This window comes from Piliocolobus tephrosceles, chromosome Y (genome assembly GCF_002776525.5).
Source record: "Piliocolobus tephrosceles isolate RC106 chromosome Y, ASM277652v3, whole genome shotgun sequence".
NCBI classification, from domain to species: Eukaryota; Metazoa; Chordata; class Mammalia; order Primates; family Cercopithecidae; genus Piliocolobus; species Piliocolobus tephrosceles.
The window spans coordinates 4,403,972-4,423,107 of record NC_045456.1 but is presented as its reverse complement, the minus strand read 5'-3'; the positions used below and the strand labels follow the sequence as shown (position 1 = coordinate 4,423,107).

At 43.5% G+C, this 19,136-nt stretch overlaps 1 protein-coding gene across 1 annotated transcript in view; it reads right to left on the bottom strand.

Annotated features, from left to right (window-relative positions):
- ADGRG2 (adhesion G protein-coupled receptor G2) overlaps window positions 1-19,136 on the bottom strand; it is a 142,525-nt gene that overhangs the window by 96,761 nt on the left and 26,628 nt on the right. The window contains exon 2 of the mRNA XM_026451895.1: window positions 5,273-5,317. The gene's annotated coding sequence lies outside the window, so the exon portion shown is untranslated. The remainder of the gene's footprint in view (window positions 1-5,272; window positions 5,318-19,136) is intronic.

The following is a 19,136-nucleotide window of genomic DNA, read 5'->3' as shown; positions in this document are numbered from 1 at the left end:
TATGCCCAAGCTAATCAAAAGAAAACTAATGTGTTTATACTAATATCAGACAAATTATACTTTAAAGCAAAATACTTTACCTAGAAATAAAACCGTTCATTCATAAAAGATTCAATTCTGAATTGAAGACTGAAGAAATGTACATGTGAATGCAACTACTGTAGCCTCAAAATACACCAAACAGCATGGACAGAATATAAGGAGAAATAGAACAAATTCACAATCATTATGAGAGATCTCTATCAGCAACTGGTAAAAATTAAATAAGAAAGTCATTAAGGATATAGAATATTTGAATGACACATTTAACCAACAACACGAGGACCGTATCTAGAAGCCCCCATTCAACAACTGCAGCGTACATAATCTTTTCAAGTGCACATGGAATGTCTGTGAAACCATCCAGACCATCAAAAAAGTCTCAAAAGCTTTGTAAAGAATTGGAAAACAGGAAAGCAGCATGTTCTTTGACCACAACACAATTAAGTTGTAATAACAAAAAGTTAGATTTGTTATTTAACAAATAACCCATGGGTCAAATAAGTCACAATGGTTATTAGAAAATATTCGTCAGGCGTGGTGCCTCACACCTGTAATCCCAGCACTTGGGGAGGCTGAGGCAGAAGGATCACCTGAGCCCAGGAGTTCCAGCCCAGCCTGGGCAACAAAGTGGGACCTCCTCCCATCTCTACAAATAAATCAAAAAATTAGCTGTGCATGGTGGTATGCACCTGTGGTCCCAGCTGCATGGGAGTCTGAGGCAAGAGGATAGCCTGAGACAAGGAGGTAGAGGCTGTAGTGAACCATGATCACGCCAGTGCACTGCAGCCTGGGCAACAGAGCAAGACCTTGTCTCAGAAAGAAAAAAGAAGAATAAAGAAAATATTTGACTTGATCAATAATAAAAACGCTATATATAAAACACATAGGATAGGCCGGGCGCAGTGGCTCAAGCCTGTAATCCCAGCACTTTGGGAGGCCGAGACGGGCAGATCACGAGGTCAGGAGATCGAGACCATCCTGGCTAATACGGTGAAACCCCGTCTCTACTAAAAAATACAAAAAACTAGCCGGGCGAGGTGGCGGGCGCCTGTAGTCCCAGCTACTTGGGAGGCTGAGGCAGGAGAATGGCGTAAACCCGGGGGGCGGAGCTTGCAGTGAGCTGAGATCCGGCCACTGCACTCCAGCCTGGGCGACAGAGCGAGACTCTGTCTCAAAAAAAAAAAAAAAAAAAAAAAACACACACATAGGATACAGCTAAAGATAGAGTGAAAATTATATTTTAAACATACAAATTAGAAAAAGAGAAAGGCTTAAAATTAATGAATTAAGATTCTTAAGAAGTGTGAAAAAGTACAGCAAAACAAACCCAAAGAAGAAGAAGGAAGGTAATGAAAAGAAAAAAGAGAAGCATATAATAAAGACAGAAAAAAGACATAAAGATTAACAAAGCCAACATTGCTCTTTGAAAAGACAATTCTGGCAAAATCAAGAGACAGAGGGAGGGGAGGGAGAAAGGGGAGAAAAAGAGAGAGGCAGGGAGTGAGGAAGTAGCTAATAGGAGGTATGGAAAAAGCAACGCACCTGTAAATGCTATAAACATAATAAATATAAAAGACTCTTAGGGACAACTTTCTTCAATAATTTTGAAACTCTAGATAGAAAGGGACAAATTTCTAGAAAAAAATACCAATTATCAAGAAGGAATCAAGTAGAAATGATAAACATGAATAGTAGGTATAACCATTAAAAGTCTCAAAACGTCCCACAAAGAAAACTCCAGGCCCAGATGGCTTCACTGAGGATTCTATCAAATATTTAAGGAATAAGAGTTCCAATCGCACAGAAACTAAAGAAAAAGAGCACATCTGAACTCATTTTTACAAGGCTATCATAACCCCAATGCCAAAACCAGACAAGGAGAGTCCTTAGATTTCTACCCATTATATACATCAAATGAGACTGTTTTCAGATTCCTCCAAGATGCTCACAGAAATGTCTAGCAGCAATTTCAAATCTTGTAAATTGAGGTAGTTTGAATAAATATTGGACAAAAGGAACTGTTCTGAACTTCAGCAACAAAATTTTTTGAAGATAAGGTCACCAAGAACTAAAACTAGTATTACTGTAGTAAGAGAAACAACATCCCATATGCCAAAAACAACCATGTCCTAAAGATGACAGAAACTAGGTTAACTGGTAAGTGCTGAATAGGAACTCTAAAACAGCAGCCTTGTATGTTGTTTGTCAGAGCACAAAGTCAAGTCAATGCTGAGCCATACAGCCTCACTGCAGTGTGAAACGTTCACATCTCTAGAATCAAATGGAAGGAAATGATTTATTTGGTCTTTACAGTGCAAAAATGATTTTCTTAATAAGCGGTAAGTGCTTTCTGATGCAGAAAAAGGAAGCTTTATGCAATAAAACAAGTGAATCAATATCAGACGTGCAAGATTAGAACTAAATTGTGCACTTAATGTAAACATACACTCACCAAACCTGGTGAGGGGTGTTCTGTTTTTTTGTTTGGTTTGGTTTTTTTTTTTTTTTTTTTTTTTTTTGAGACGGAGTTTCGCTCTTGTCACCCAGGCTGGAATACGATGGCGTGATCTCGGCTCACCGCAACCTCCACCTCCCGGGTTCAAGTGATTCTTCTGCCTCAGCCTCCTGAATAGCTGGGATCACAGGTGCCTGCCACCACGCCTGGCTAATTTTTGTATTTTTAGAAGAGACAGGGTTTTACCCTGTTGGTCAGGCTAGTCTCGAACTCCTGACCTAAGGTGATCCACCCACCTTGGCCTCCCAAAGTGCTGGGATTATAGACGTGAGCCACCGCACCCGGCTGAGGGGTGTTCTGTTTTTTGGCTCCCTTGCTCATCTCCAAATTTCTCCACTGTCTCACACCTCCGATCTACCATACTCTTGATTAGCCATGTGTGAATTATCCAAGGCAAGGTGAAAGCCTACTTCATCTCTCTCCCCTCACTCTTCAGGGTCTTCCCCCAAGGCTTGCAGTATGTTTAACACACACAAATGAGAGAATAGCATAGGATTCGGGAACATGCATGGTAGAGCCCTCACATCTAAGCTCTACCACTTACAGTGTAAACTTGGGCTGTTCCTTAACCTCTCTGGAGTTTAAAATTCTTCATCTGAAGACGTGGAAGTAATGCTAAGACCTATTTCACAGGGTTCTGTGGGGATTAAATGAGGTAATATAATGAAAGTCTTAGTTTAGTCAAGAAGTGTTAGCTACGATTACAAGCATAATTAGAAGACAAGCTTTTGTTTTGTTGTTGTTGTTGTTTGGTTGTTGTTTGCTTGCTTTTTTTGTGACAGGGTTTTGCTCTGTCACCCAGGCTGGAGTGCAGTGGTGCAATCTCGGCTCACTGCAACCTCCACCTGCCAGGCTCAAGAGATCTTCCTGCCTCAGGCTCCCAAGTAGCTGGGACTACAGGCACACGCCACCACCCCCAGCTAAAGCAGATAAGTTTATAATACACTCCAGTCCTAAATGTAAACAGATTTTGGAATTATTTCCAAAATAATTGACGTTCATTCAACTAGTTGACGAATATTTATTGAAGTTCTGTTACAAGCAAGATTCTATGCCAGGGACTCGAGATACTGCAAAAAACAAGGCAGATACCTTTCCTGCCCCCAAGAGCTTAATAGCCACTACTCAGATTCATTGGTCATTGGCATGGCCAAATAAATAGTGATTTTTTTAAAACAGCAAACAAAAGATACTTTCTGTTCAATGGCTCATCAGACTCGACTTGGCCTAAAAACAAAAACAAGGAAGCAGAACACAATAGCCTCTCCTACATAGGCTTGGTCTCCACCTCACCCCCACATCCACAGCAGGCACTCGACAAATATTTTTTCATTGATTTGGTCCAGAATCTACTACTGCAAAATAATTCTATCAATATGTAGAGGAGAGAAATAAGAGACTCTTCTTAAAAGCTTCCTGGGGCATTGATCTGCACTGCAGGGCTGGGGCAGGGATAGGGCAAAAGCACATGGTTAGTGGTCATCTAGGAAACCATGCCAGAGAGGAAGCGAGGGACTCAGGAAACCAACCCCGCCTTACCCACCAGGGCCCACCCCCCACCAGGATTCTGTGCCCTTCCTTAGTTTTGTCATCACACCATGCCAATTCCTGTTTCAGGTCCCAGCTGGGCCATTTACTGGCTGTGTGACCCCGCTCAGGTGTTGTAACCTTATTTATAGCAATAACTTACTAGTATCTATTATAATAACGATGTGTTATTTATCATGTAAGTTATAATAGGATCGTTCTAATTTGTATTATGATATTTACATTGTTTACAAAATTTTGATAATTTATGTCAATGAATTCCCAGAAATAACCACTATTTATGAGTCTCAAAAGAAATAGGCTGGGTATGGTGGCTCAGGCCTGTAATCCCAGCACTTTGGGAGGCTGAAGCAGGAGGATGGATTGAGGCCAGGAGTTTGAGACCTGTCTGGCAGCATAGGGAGATCCCGTCTCTACAAAAAATAAAAAATTAGCCGGGCATGGTTGCATGCACCTGTGGTCCCAGCTACTCAGGAGGCTGAGGTGGGAGGATCACTTGAGCCTGGGAGGTCAAGACTGCAGTGAGCTGTGACTGCACCACTGCGCTCCAACCTGGGTGACAGAGGGAGACCCTGTCTCAAAAAAAAAAAAAAGAGAGAGAAACAGGAAGCGTGAAAGCAGTGGCTTCAGAATTTCTATCTAGAAGAGGGTCATGGGCAGAAATCTGGTTGGAAGGATCCTTTGACAGTTGCATTTGCACAGCACTTAGGTCAGAGGGAGAACAAACACTTCCTTGGTCCATTTCAAAACATGACAAAAGCTGTTAGAGCCAAGGGACACACGTCCAGGGAGCAGGAAAGGGGAAAACAGTGCAACAGAATCCCAAATAATTCCACGTAAATGATCATTATCTTTCCCCAGCTTTGATCGCACCATGTAACTTCAAAATCGGTACCTGTTTCTGAACGCCCATGCAAAAGCAATTGGGTTACCAAGAAGAAACAGGTCAACAATAGAATCCCCAAGGAAAAGAAAGTGTCTGAAGGAAAGAGAGCTCCAAGTGGGAGTGAGGAGTTAAAAACAAAACAAAACAAACAAAAAAGAAGAAAGTTGATATAGGGATGGGAATTTGCAATGAAGGAGGGAAAATAGGAAAGAGAAAAAAAAACCCAAGCCAACATGTTCCTCATTTCTACAATATTATCTCGTAGAAATAGCATCACTCACCTGACTGCGAGTTCAGAAAAAAAGGTGGAGAACCTCTGTGCACACCTGAAAATGAAAAATAATAATAATAAAAAAAGCAAAATTAGGCCAGTGGAAAGTAGACTTTCTTGACTGCATAATACTTCAATACTGCAGTGAGCTCATCAGTCGAGGCCCCGTGGGTTCCCTACTGCACGTCACAGCTTGAACTTGGCAGTGGAGTTACAGAAAAAATGGATGTAAACCCTGCTTTTGAGGAACTTATATAAAAACTGGAAGCGCAAGCCCAAAGCCAGTTTGGGGACTGATCTTGTTCATGTTTTTTGTTTTGTTTTGTTTTGTTTTGAGACGGAGTCTCGCTCTGTCACCCAGGCTGGAGTGCAGTGGCATGATCTCGGCTCACTGTAACCTCCGCCTCCCAGGTTCAAGCGATTCTCCTGCCTCAGCCTCCTGAGTAGCTGGCATTATAGGCACACGCTACCACACCTGGATAATTTTTTTTTTTTTTTTTCATTTTTAGTAGAGACAAGGTTTCACCATGTTGGCCAGGCTGGTCCTGAACTTCTGACCTCAGGTGATTCGCCCACCTCAGCCTCCCAAAGTGCTGGGATTACAGGTGTGAGCCACGACGCCCAGCCTTGTTAATGTTTTTGTGGCATGAATTACTGTTCAGTTGAAGTCTTCATTAACAGTATCACAGGGCACTGGACAACGAAGTGATTGGACCAGACCTGGGGTGGGGTGGTCTCTTCTAGAGACCTGCTTGGGTAGATATTTCTTTGTGTGTTTGTGACTTCACTTCCCTAGAACCTAAACTCCTTGATATCAAGGATTGGGGCATTTAGGTCTCTTGTGCCAGAGGCAGAATTCTTTCTCCACTAAAGGGCTAACTCTTGGTTAATTACTAAGTTTGGCTCAGAGTTGAAAGGGGAACATGGGGATATTTGCAATGACATGAGGGAAAATGCAGATGCATGCTGGGGAAAGAATGGGGTATCTACCCAAGACAGAGAGCACTGCTGACAACCTGACTTGTATCTTTTAGAATATTCCAACATGCCTCACTTCTGAACCAAAACATTGGTCCAGCTATTAGCTTGAAGATAACAGTCGCTTCATGTAATGGTGTCTTCTCATGTGAAATAGGACATAATGACTTTCAAATGAAGATCTGTGATAAGAAACGATCTCTAAGGTCATTTTGGAACCAATTGACCTACTGCTGGCATCTCTCAACAGACTATTATAATAGCAGTTCAGTGCCCAGCAATCCCATTACTGGGTATATACCCAAAGGAATATAAATCATTCTGTTATAAAGACACATGCACACATATGTTTATTGAAAAAGTGCTCATCATCACTGGCCATCAGAGAAATGCAAATCAAAACCACAATGAGATACCATCTCACACCAGTTAGAATGGCAATCATTAAAAACTCAGGAAACAACAGGTGTTGGAGAGGATGTGGAGAAATAGGAACACTTTTACACTGTTGGTGGGATTGTAAACTAGTTCAACCATTATGGAAAACAGTATGGCAATTCCTCAAGGATCTAGAACTAGATGTACCATATGACCCAGCCATCCCATTACTGGGTATATACCCAAAGGATTATAAATTATGCTACTACAAAGACACATGCACACGTATGTTTATTGCAGCACTATTCACAATAGCAAAGACACGGGATCTACCTAAATGCCCATCAATGATAGGCTGGATAAAGAAAATGTGGTGCATATACACCATGGAATACTATGCAGCCATAAAAAGGAATGAGATCATGTCCTTTGCAGGGACATGGATGGAGCTGGAAGCCATCATCCTCAGCAAACTAATGCAGGAACAGAAAACCAAACACCACATATTCTCACTTATAAGTGGAAGCTGAGCAATGTGAACACACAGACACATGGAGGGGAACAACACACACCGGGGCCTGTCGGGGAGGGGGTGGGTAGAGAATCAGGAAGAATAGCTAATGCATGCTGGGCTTAATACCTAGGTGATGGGTTGATAGGTACAGCAAATCACCATGGCACACATTCACCTGTGTAACAAACCTGCACATCCTGCACACGTACCCCAGAACTTAAAAGACAAAAATGAAGGCCAACCATGTTGTCCTGTCCTATGATGAACAATTGCAAACACATGTCCCAATGCTGAATGTGGACTAAATGTAGGATTAACAACTGAAAAACATTTCAATAATCAAAGAAAGAAAGAAATTGATTGTGACTTGAGTATCGAAAGAAGTTCATTTAACATTTGTGAAAATGAGAATTTTCTACATAGGGATTTCTGATCATATTTTGATGAAATTTCCCAACCCAAGCACACTACCTCTTCCAAAACCTTATTGACAACCATAATAAAGCACACTTAATGGTTCTTGGGAATCCAGTTTATTAATGAACAACAGGAGGCTCTGTCTGCTCCCTTGGAATACTTACAGGTAGAAAAGTAGGGCAAGCAACATGACATTTGTTTTTCCCAGTGGATGAAAAAATTGAAAAGCCTAGTAATATCCAAAACTGGAGAGCATGTGAGGAAATAAACACCTGCATACACCATTGGTGGAAACATAAACTTTGAGAGAGTAATTTAGCTATGTTTTAAAATTTTAAATGTGCATGCTTTTTGATACAGACATTCAAATTCCAGAGACTGTCCCCACAGAAATACTGACACATAGATACAAAAATACATATACAAATACTGTCATTGCAGCTGTGTGTGTGGTGGGGGGAGCCTAAGTTTCCATTAGTAGATGAAGAGTTAAACAAAGGTACATCTGTGTTTTGGAATATTATGGAACATTTAAAAGTGAAGTTTATTTAGATGTATTAACATATAGAGATTGTCAATGCAAATAAGGCAGGAGAAAAAAACAGGTTTCTGAATAATATATATGAGGACTTGTTAAGACACAATCAAAGTTATATGTGTATGCTTATTTTTTTTTTATTGGAAATGGGGTCTTGCCCTGTCGCCCAGGCTGAAGTGCAGTGGCTCGATCACAGCTCACTGCAGCCTCCCACTCTTGGGTTCAAGTGATCCTCCCACCTCAGTCTCCCGGGTAGCTAAGACTACAGTCATGTGCAACCATGCTTGGCTAATTTGCTAGTTATTTGGTAGAGATGGGGTCTCACCATGTTGCCCAGGCTGGTCTCAAACTCCTGGACTCAAGCAATCCTCCCGCCTTGACCTCCCAAAGTGCTGAGATTACAGACGTGAGCCACTGCACGTGGCCTATCCTTATTAATACAGTGACAAGGGTGGATGCATACAAAATAGCCTGGAAGGAAACCCACCAATAACCCAGGAGTGTGAGAAGGGAAAGGATGAAGGCAAATTGCTACTCCATAGAACACAAGCATATCTTCACATAGTACTTACACAATTAAGTAGATTTCTTCTAGTGAAGAAAAGCAGAACAGAAGGAGGGCCGAACAGAGCTTCTCCATCAAGCTCAGGGGGTAGGGAATGGGAGGGAAAGCCATCACTTGCTCAGCTCAACGTCATCTCCCCTCCGCCTGCTCAACCTCAGTTAGAAAGGCCCAACTGGGAACACAACGACTTCTGGTTTCAGGGCCAAGAAACCAGCTTCCCAGCCAGGGAGCAGGAACTCACTTCAGCAAGTTGTGGAAAAGAATGGCAAGAGCAACGATGCAAAAATGCCTGACGAATACCGAGGCCTCAAATTCATTAAAGAATGGCCCATCCTTCAGTCCACAGACCCCTGCTTGCTCCTGTGGCCACCACACACCCATCAGCCTTTATCTCCTAGAGAAGCATAACAGGAATGAGGATCTGATGAGCACTAGCACTTCAGTGACAAAACATAGTGACTGCCAATGTTTGGGGTTCTTACATCACTGAAGGGAAAGGGCAAGTCACAAAAGGAACCATATCAACTTATGTAAGACATGGCACGGAACGGAGAAATTTTGCAGAGAAGAACAGCAAACTCACCACTTGCTAGGATTCATGAAACCTCCCACAGTTGCAGACTGCCCCAAACCATGACATCAGGGAGGCTGGGAAGCCACCCAACTTCCTCTATTTATCAAACTGGCTAAAACCCAGGGTAATACCAGCATGACCCAAAAAATAAATTTAAAAAAAGGCAGGCAGAGTTTACAAGTGGTTTGGGTGGGAAGGAAACGACCTCCGGGTGTACTTAAAAGCCCTGCTCCAGTTTAGGGCCGCTCTCAGGGAGGTTGTGTCCAAGAGTCAAAACTCCCATCCTGGGCACCTGGCCACGGCACCCACACATCCTAGGGATAATCTGCAACCCACTGGGGAAAGAGCACAGGTAACAGCAGCTCTAGGCAGTTGTCCCACTGCCCTCCAAGGAAAGACCAACCAAAAAAACCAAAACCAACCAAAACAGAACTGCGACATGCAGCATCCTGGAGGGTTCAGCACTTCATTAGAAACCTAATGATTCATTAGTGACCCAGACCGACAGGCACAGACTGGCTCAAAGTTCCTGGCGATGACACTGACACCGACACCATGGAATAAATGACCAGAGGACAAAGAGGCCTTGATACATTGGGATGGGGCCAGAAAGAAGGAAAGAGGACTTTCTTCACACTAGTAGGAAAAACAAATTGCACAAATGGAGATGATGGGGAAGGCAAAGTTATATACAGGAGAAGGTTGGGGATATGCACATTGTTGGTTTTAGAATGCCATCGTATTGCCATCGAGGAACAAACAAGCGTGGTTCTAAAACCTTGTGGTGGCCCCGGTACTGATCAGACCCTGCCTAATAGGACCCTGACCTGCACAGACTGGTTAGTTCAGTTCTGGATGCCACCACTCAAGAGGAGTTAAATTGTAAGATGGCTCTGGAAAACTAAAGATCATTCATTCAACAAACATTTAACTGGGTGCCTACTATGTGCCAAAAAACAAGGCCACTCTGTACGGTTGTGCAGGTTGTGCCCTGCACAAAGGCTCATAGCCAAGGGGACTGGCGAGCCTGAATCCAGAATGCCAGGCTTTGGCATCAGCTGCGGGCAGTTATGGGAGCACCGAGGAAGGACACCTAACCCAGTGTGGGGAAATGGATCCAGGAAAATCTCATCTAGGAAGTAATCATCAGGCTGCAGCCTAAAGGGCACAACTCCCTTTATATGAAGACATGGGCGAGAGTATTCCAAAGAGAGGAAATGGCTGAAACCAAAGCACAGCCAAAGAGTTTAAAGTGGAAGGACAGCGTCCTGTGTCCATCCTTGTTAAATTGTAGAAGTGACTAACAGAGCTTTCGGAATTGCTTTGTGAAACATCTCAAAAGATTACCCCTGGTCATCAGTCTGGAGGGGCTGCATGCTGAGGTGGAAAGAAGCAGCCAGGAGAAGTCATCGGTGGGCCTCTTGCAGCCATTGCTACCACGCTTTATTTTCCTGCAGCATGAGAAGCTTTCTTTTCTCTCTTCCCTTCCCTCCAGTCTTCTCTCCCTCTTTTCTCTTCTACTCTCCTTCACCCTACAGTGTCCCCCTTTTCCTTCCCTTCCCTTACCTAGCTTGAGGCTTGCCACGTATATTCTGTGGGCTAGAATGTTGCTGGTCACCTCTGCCCAGAGCTAGAGAAGAGAGTATCAAAGACCACATGGTGAGAGCCTCACCTTCAAATGACTCTCAGACCTCCAGTCCCAATGGTCTGGGTGAGGCAACCACCAACTCTCTACCCAAGATGACAGAACTAAGGCATTCCAAAATGGGACATAACCTTCCTTAGGGTATAAACAATTCTCACTTTCATATTTGCATAGGAAAGAATTTACCAATTTTTTTACAAAAACTTTAGTTTACTATTTCACAAAAAGAACACTTACATACTTGATTTTTTAAATGCAAGTCTGACATTAAGCTATATTCATACAAAGTTCACCAGAGTGAGCTTTCTTCCATTAATATGAAAACATTTCACAAGAAAATTGAATTTAGATCATCACAACTTAAATCAATCTCAATTGAGATGACTGATATTTTCTAATTAACTCTGAACTTCTCTTTCTACTGGGTAGCAAAAAGCACTGACCATTTCCCTCTATTTAAACTATGTTTTGATATTTTCTTTTCTTTTTTGTTTTTTGTTTGTTTGTTTGTTTTTTCCTTGAGACTGGGTCTCCTCTGTTGCTCAGGCTTAAGTGCAGTGGCGCAATTACTGCAGTCTCAATATCCCAGGCTCAAGTAATGCCATCGCCGCAGCCTCCTGAGTAGCTAGGACTACAGACACATGCCACTACACCCAGCTACTTGATGGGTTTCACTATGTTGCCCAGGCTGGTCTCCAACTCCTGGGCTCAAGCAATTCTTCTGCCTCTGCCTCCCAAAGCCCTGGGATTACAGGTGTGAGCCACCACACCTGGCCTGATATTGTATTTTCAATGATGAGAGAAAATATGACCAAAAGCCACACAGATAAGAAAAGAACAATTGTAGGATGGGTCTCACCAAGTAGTAAGAAAACAACACACATAAATGTTTCCTTTGTTTAGTAAGCCTTTGTTGTATATTGGACACTTGGGCTAAAAATTAAGGCTGGTGCATTAAATTTTTTCTATTTCCATATATATCTGCCACATGAGATGTACTAAATCTTAACTCCAGGAAATAAAAGATGAGGAAACCCTTGCCCATAAAGTTATTATTCTCACTGGAAATGATTAAGAAGTTACTTTATTATCTAGCCCTATTTGACAGAAAAACTGTGGAAGATAGGAATTTAGTGATTTATTAATAATATTTTAAAAATTCAATTTGAGGGCCTCAAACTCCACCTCAAAATTGCTGTATCTCTGCCAACTTTGCCAGCAAGAGAAGTTTCTAGCCCCTCCCTTTTGTGGCTGATTGCAAAGCTGCTCATAAACTCTTCCTAGGGTGGAGGGTGGAAGGAGGGAGAGGATCAGGATAAACAACTAGTGGGTACTAGGTTTAATACCTGGGTGATGAAATAATATGCACAACAAATTCCCATGACACAAGTTTACCCATATAACAAACCTGCACACGTATACTTGAACTTAAAAGTTAAATAAAAATAAAATAAAAACCAAACTCTTACTATTCTAGTTTGCCTATCCATTTTGCCTATCCAAAATCACATTGCAAAATCCATGCAATGTGATTTTGCAGCTCCTCCTATCAAAAGGTGGAGTCTGTTGCTCCACCCCTTGAATGCTCCACCCCTTGAATGTAGCAAATGTGATACAACCAGAAGCGTGAAAAGTGCTTGAGCATGGAATTTGCTCTCTCTTGCTGCTCTTTAAGGGTCAAGCCACCATGTAAGAGTGGAAACCAGCCTGAGCTAGCTGGCCAGATGATAAAGACACGTGCCTGGTCACGCATTGCTCCATACAAGTGGTGGCCAACCCCCAGGCAAAGGGTCATCTGGTAGACTGGCAGCTGACAGCAGATGCATGAGTGAGCCCAACTGAGACCAGCAGAAGAACCATCTTGCTGAGCCCTGCCAAAATTGTGGACTCAAAAATTGTGAACTAATTAAAATGGTTGTTGCTTTAAGTGGCTAAGTTTTGGGCTGTTTTGTTATGTGGAAAAAACTAACTTATACACCTTCTTTCTTATTTTCCTTCCTCCTCATTCTTTCCCTTCCTCTTTATCTACCCTTTCTTCCTTTCATTATTTCTCCCCACTCATCTTCCTTTCTTCTTTTCCTTCAGTAAGTACTACAAATACCCATTTAAGGGAAGGACCCATTATGTATAAGATGCTGGCCTGGGCTGATTCAAATTCAAATTCTAATTCTAATTCAAAGCCAGGCTTATTTTACGCTCCCTCTATACACTTCCTCTGGAGCCCACATAAGCAGATTCTGCAGACCTTGCATGGTCCATGGGCCCTACTCATAAAGACATGAACCAAGATGTTTCCGCAGACACTAGGCACACAGAGTTTGCAGCCAGTTTCTGGGCATTTGCTCGTGATAATCTCCCTGAAAGAAATGTTTGTCACTGTGACCTGTTGAGTGTGTTCTAGCCCTCCCTTCTACCTGTTGCTCCTAGCCACGGGAGAGGAGAAGAAAATGGGCCTTCGAGCCAGACACCCAAGGGTTAAGGGCATGGTTTAAGAACCCCCTCCCTCATGTGGCTGCCCAGGCTAAGAAAGAAGACAATATATTTATAACTACAGGAAACAATCTACTGTGAGTGGTAAAATGCTTAGATTTCCATTTGTTTACTATACAAATAAGAGAAAATCAATACGTTCATCTTGCTAATGACATCAAGCCACTCAGTACAACTCAGAAGCCGGAAGGTCATTTCTTGAAATGCTTGTCTTTCTTCTTCCACATTTCTAATTTATTCTTTATTCTCACTCTAACTTATTTTTTTCCCCTGAATGATTTTTTTTTTTTTTTGGACTTTTTAAAAGTTGACTTTTCCTTAGTGTCCCAGAACCTATCTATTTGTTTGTGGTTATAATGTTAATGATGTTTAGAAAGGTCAAATTAGATGTTGAGGTTGGGCAAGTGTTTATATTCTAATGAGGAAACAAAGATGTGATACAAAAATTCACACCAAGAAGTGCGATATTGCGATTATGGCAAGTGCCATGAAGCAACACATCAGTAGCTCTGGGTGAAGACAGTGGGATCTGACCTAAGGGATTGGGGAAGGCTTCCCTGTGGAAGTGATGCTGAAACTGGAAGGGTAAGTGAGAGGAACTTGCCCAACAAAGAGGCAGGGAAAGACCGTATCAAGTAGAGGAAGTAGTATGTGCAAAGGCACTGAGGCAAGAGGTAATGTCATTCATGTAAGGAATTGAAGAAAGGTAGGAGTGGACAGGACATGCCGAGGCAAGGAGAGGACAGTGAAAGATGAGGCTGGAGAGACAGAAAAGGCCCAGCTCCCAAGGGGGCTTGGTGGCCAAGGTAAGGATTTGTACATTTGTTTCGAGAGCCATGGAAAGTCACTGAAGGATTTTAAACAGTGGGCAGTGTGTTCAGATTCACATTTTGACAAGATTGTTCTACCAATTTTTGCATGGAAAATGAATAGGAGGGGGTCTCAGTGGAAGTGTGGGTCCAGTTTGGAATTTCAGCTCTCCATTCTCAAACATTGTTCTGAAGGTCTGAGCAATTCAGTAAAACAAAAATCCAAAGTAAGAATTAGAATCAAGAAATGGAGACGACAGATTTGTTTACGTCACACACACACACACACACACACACACACACACACACACACACACACGAAAATCTATTAAAATATAATGGGAATTAGAGTTCAGAAGAGTCAGAATAATTATACAAATAAGTTTTTCCTCTACACCAGGGGCCTGCAGACCTTTTCTGCAAGGGTAAGATAGTAAACATTTCCAGCTTTGTATGCTGTAGGATTTCTGTTGCAATTACTCAACTCTGCCATTGCAGCACAAAAACAGCCACAGGCAATCTGTAAATGAATGAGTGTGGCTGTGTGCTAATAAAGCTTTATTTACAAACACAGGCAGCTTGTGGGATTTGGCCTTTGGGCACTAGTTTGCCCTGCTCTCTACCAAGGAGGAAGTAATTATAGTATTCGAGGTGAGAAACAAGGCTAGATGAAGATGGTGGTGGTGGTGATAAACGATGGACATACTGAGCAGCATTCAGGAGGAAGAATTGACATGGCTTGGGTCTGGGTTGGATATAAAGAGTGAAAAAGTGGCAGGCACTGCCTAGAGTTCAGCTAAGGCAAGTGAGGATCAAAGGCAGTGAAGTAGCTGCGTGTGAACTGGAATCCAGGTCACCTGACAACTTGTCCACCCCTGGGGTCTGGTGTGCCTTCTCACCACAGCCACTGGCCCTCTGCCAGCCCAATCCACAGCCTTCGATCCCAGCTCCTGCAGCATCCCAGCATCCCACTGCTGCTAGGTTACAAGTGTATGGGATGCTTTCTCGAAATACTTTTGGCCTTCATAGTCACATGTAATTTCTACAGCGTTAACAACACCTTCCAGCTTTTTCCCTCACATCAGTTCCCCTGCAACAACTTGAAAATAAGTCAGGTATCAATGACAACAAATTAGCAGAGTAGATGGTCAATGCCTAATTTGATGGGGGCAGAGAATAAAACTGGGGGAGGGGGTGAAATTAACCAGACAGAGCAGCTTTAGAAAGATGAGCTTGGAGTCAGGTGTCTGGAGAGGATGAGAACGGTCAAAGGCAGGAGCGGGAGAGGAAATCCAAAGGGGCAGGTGCAAGGACAGTAACTTCCCAAGCTTCAGGGGATGGCCATAGCCTGGCCCATCAAGAGAGGGAAAGCAGTCCTGCAGCTCCGAGTGGGGTGTGCACAGTCCCTTTTTACCTGCTCTTACTCTCCAGCCTCACCCTCCTCACCCAGCATCTTAAAATTTGGTCCTGGCCGGGCGCGGTGGCTCAAGCCTGTAATCCCAGCACTTTGGGAGGCCGGGATGGGCGGATCACGAGGTCAGGAGATCGAGATCATCCTGGCTAACATGGTGAAACCCCGTCGCTATTAAAAAATACAAAAAACTAGCCAGGCGAGGTGGCAGGTGCCTGTAGTCCCAGCTACTCAGGAGGCTGAGGCAGGAGAATGGCGTAAACCCAGGAGGTGGAGCTTGCAGTGAGCTGAGATCCAGCCTCTGCACTCCAGCCTGGGCGACAGAGCGAGACTGCATCTCAAAATAAAATAAAATAAAATAAAATAAAATAAAATAAAATAAAATAAAATAAAATTCCGTCCTTGCCCCTGTCAGGAGCAACTGCACAAACCCATCCTGAACCAGGACCTAGTCCAGGAGTTGTCTGGCGAGATGGAGGAGGACCTTCACATTGTGCCTTAGAGCCTTCAGTTGCACTTGTTCCGTGAAGGCTATGAGGCAATTAACAACCAAGACCACAGATGACAAAATGGCACTTTGTATTCCCCTCCTCACCCCCTGCAAAGAAATCAAGTTCAAGGAGAATATAAATTAGAGAAGGAGATCAGGACCAAGGAGGGAAACTGGGAAGTTGGGAAGTAGGTAAGTAGGTCACAAGGCCTTCACCTTTATATTATCAAACTACAAACATGGTTCTTTGGTGCCCAAATAGAAAAGGGGATCATGTTTTATTCTGAAATCTTACCCATGAAAAAGAGAAAACATGACAATTCTTAGAGAAGGCCAAGCTTTTCCTCGCAGCTAGTCCTCAACTGACCTGCTCAGGGCTTGGCCACACTCAGCACCTCCACTTCCTCTTCCCAGCGTCTCCTGAACTGATTTCAATCGGGCTTTTGTGTTATTCTTATCAAGGTCATAACTTCCACCTTGGCACAGTTCTCAGATCTCAGCTTACTCCTCTCAGCAGTCTTGAATGGTAGATCCCACAGTCTGCAGGAAGTTGTGGCCCTTGACTGAGCCCCTCTTCTAAATGGAGGCCAGTCTGTGTGCACAAGGAGAGGATAAAGGGGGAACGTTCTGAGAAAGCAAAAAACTCACACGTTCACTCCTATGCGTGGATGAACAGTGGGAGAAAACGTGCTCATGGTCATAAGAACTCTGCTTTGAGGACACAAATATGGGAGTGACTGATTGTATCTTTTGTGTGTTTGGGGAGATGGCAGGCAGGGAAACATGTTCTATATCAGAGAGTCTGAAGATGACGGTGACCTAGAGCCTATTAAGACTTCACTAGAGTAGGACTCCTCCTCCACCCCAAAAGTTGTTTTTAATTTTTGACTAGTATCTAAAAGATCGCCTCTCAAGGCTTGTTTTTGTTTTTGTTTGGTTGGTTTTTTGGTAAGGACTTGCACCCAATAAAACATGCAAATTTCAATGACTGTGGTCATTAAAGGGCACGTGTGACTTAATTTATCAAGTCAGACTATTCACAATAGCAAAAATATGGAATCAACCTAAGTGTCTACCAATGGTGGACATAAACGTGGTATGTAGGTACACACACACACACACACACACACACACACACACAGACACAGACACCCCATGGAATACTACCCAGCCATGAAAAAGAATGAAATCATGTCCTTTGCAGCAACATGGATGAAACTGGAGGCCATTATCTTAACTCAGAAACAGAAAGCCAAATACTGCATGTTCTTACTTATAATTAGGAGCTAAATAATGTGACATGGACATAGAGTATGGATAGATAGACATAGAGTATGGATAGATGGACACAGAGTATGGATAGATGGACATACAGTATGGATAGAAAGCAGGGAGGGTGAGAAGGAGGTGAGGGGTGAGAAATTACCTAATGGCTATAATGTACACTATCCGGGTGATGGTTACACTCAAAGCCTAGACTTCACCACTACACAATTCCTCCATGTAACAAAGCTGCAATTCTACCTCCTAAATCTATTTTTTTTTTTTTTAATGATCAGGTCAGTTTGGGTGGTGAACAGGGATACGGCAGGCTTCAGTGACTGGGCAGAGCCCAGTGGGGTCAGGCATGGATGACACAGGCACATTGGGATGGGAAGACCTGCCATTAGCTGGGAGAGGGTGGAGGAGGAGGGAAGGGGATGACTCCCAAGGAAGGGCTTTGCCTCCCAAGGAAGGGCTCTGCCTACCTTGACGGGTTTGCTGGGCTGCGCCTCAGAAACTGGAAGTCAGTGCCATTCCCATCAGTGCTTCTATAGAGAGGAAAGTCTTGCAGTGGCTGTTCGACTTTCTTTCCTGGCTCATCAAAACACTTTCCCTCCGAGCATCAATGCTACCTGCTCCTTCTGCTTACCACGCATTCCAATGACTCTGCCCAGTTCCACCGGAAGCGGAGTTATTTTGGAAGGCTGGATGGTGTGCGGTAGGGTGGAGGGAGCCAGAACGGGAAGCCTCGGATGGTGGAAACTCCTCTATCACCGGGGAACTTGGCTGCAGCCCCAAGCCCTGGCCTCCCACCAGAGCGGGGCCGTACACTTTCTCCTTCTTTTTTTAGTACTATCCTCTCTGACCCGCCCAGGGCTGGGATGTTACAGTGTGTTTTTCCAGGAGACCCGGCAAACAGCAACTTGACAGGTTCAATGGTTCCCATTGACAGACTGAATGGACTCCTCTGAAGACTACGAAACTGGACACAAAAACAGCCCATAAAAATCCTGCCTCCCGCAGGCGTCTGGACGCTGCCTTTTCCCAAATGACCCTCCAGCAGCACGGATGCCGCATGGGTGGCTGAGCAGCATTTTTTGAGTGATTTTTCCAAAACTGGGGTGTTCCAAGTGGTGTGGGAGTATTATTTTTTCCCTTGCAGTAAGAGACTAACTCACCAGATAATTTGAGAAAACGGGAGACTACATGAGTCATGTTACTCCCAAAGCTAATCACTTGCCACCGGACCCCAAAGCCTCCATGAACCATGAGGTGGCCTGGGTCTGCCTGTTATGAGGTCTGGAACTCACTTTAATATATTGCGGGGAAGGCAGTGTGATGTTTGTGTGTGCCGGTTAGTTTAAGCTTGAACTTGGTGAGTGCTCTGCAAACTTTATAGCACAAAGGCCCCTCTCTCAAGGCAGCTCCCACACGTCCTTCTGCCATAGCCACCTTGACCTACAATCCACACTTCGCTGATCAGCATACCAAATGCCAAAAGCATTTTCTTAGTGAAACTGGTAACTTGTTAATCAGAATGATAAATAGAATGCTGAGGAAAAAGTAAACCTCAATTCTCTCATCCGAAATAAAATAATCACATAATCTAGTCTCAGGGACAGCTGAAAAATTTTATAGTAAAAACAGTGCCAGGGAGCCAGGTGCAGTGGCTCACGCCTGTTATCCCAGCACTTTGGGAGGCCAAGGTGGGAGGATTACTCGAGTCCAGGAGTTGGAGTCCAGCCTGGGCAACATGTGAGACCCTCCCCCATCTCAATAAAAAATACAGAAATTAGCTGGGT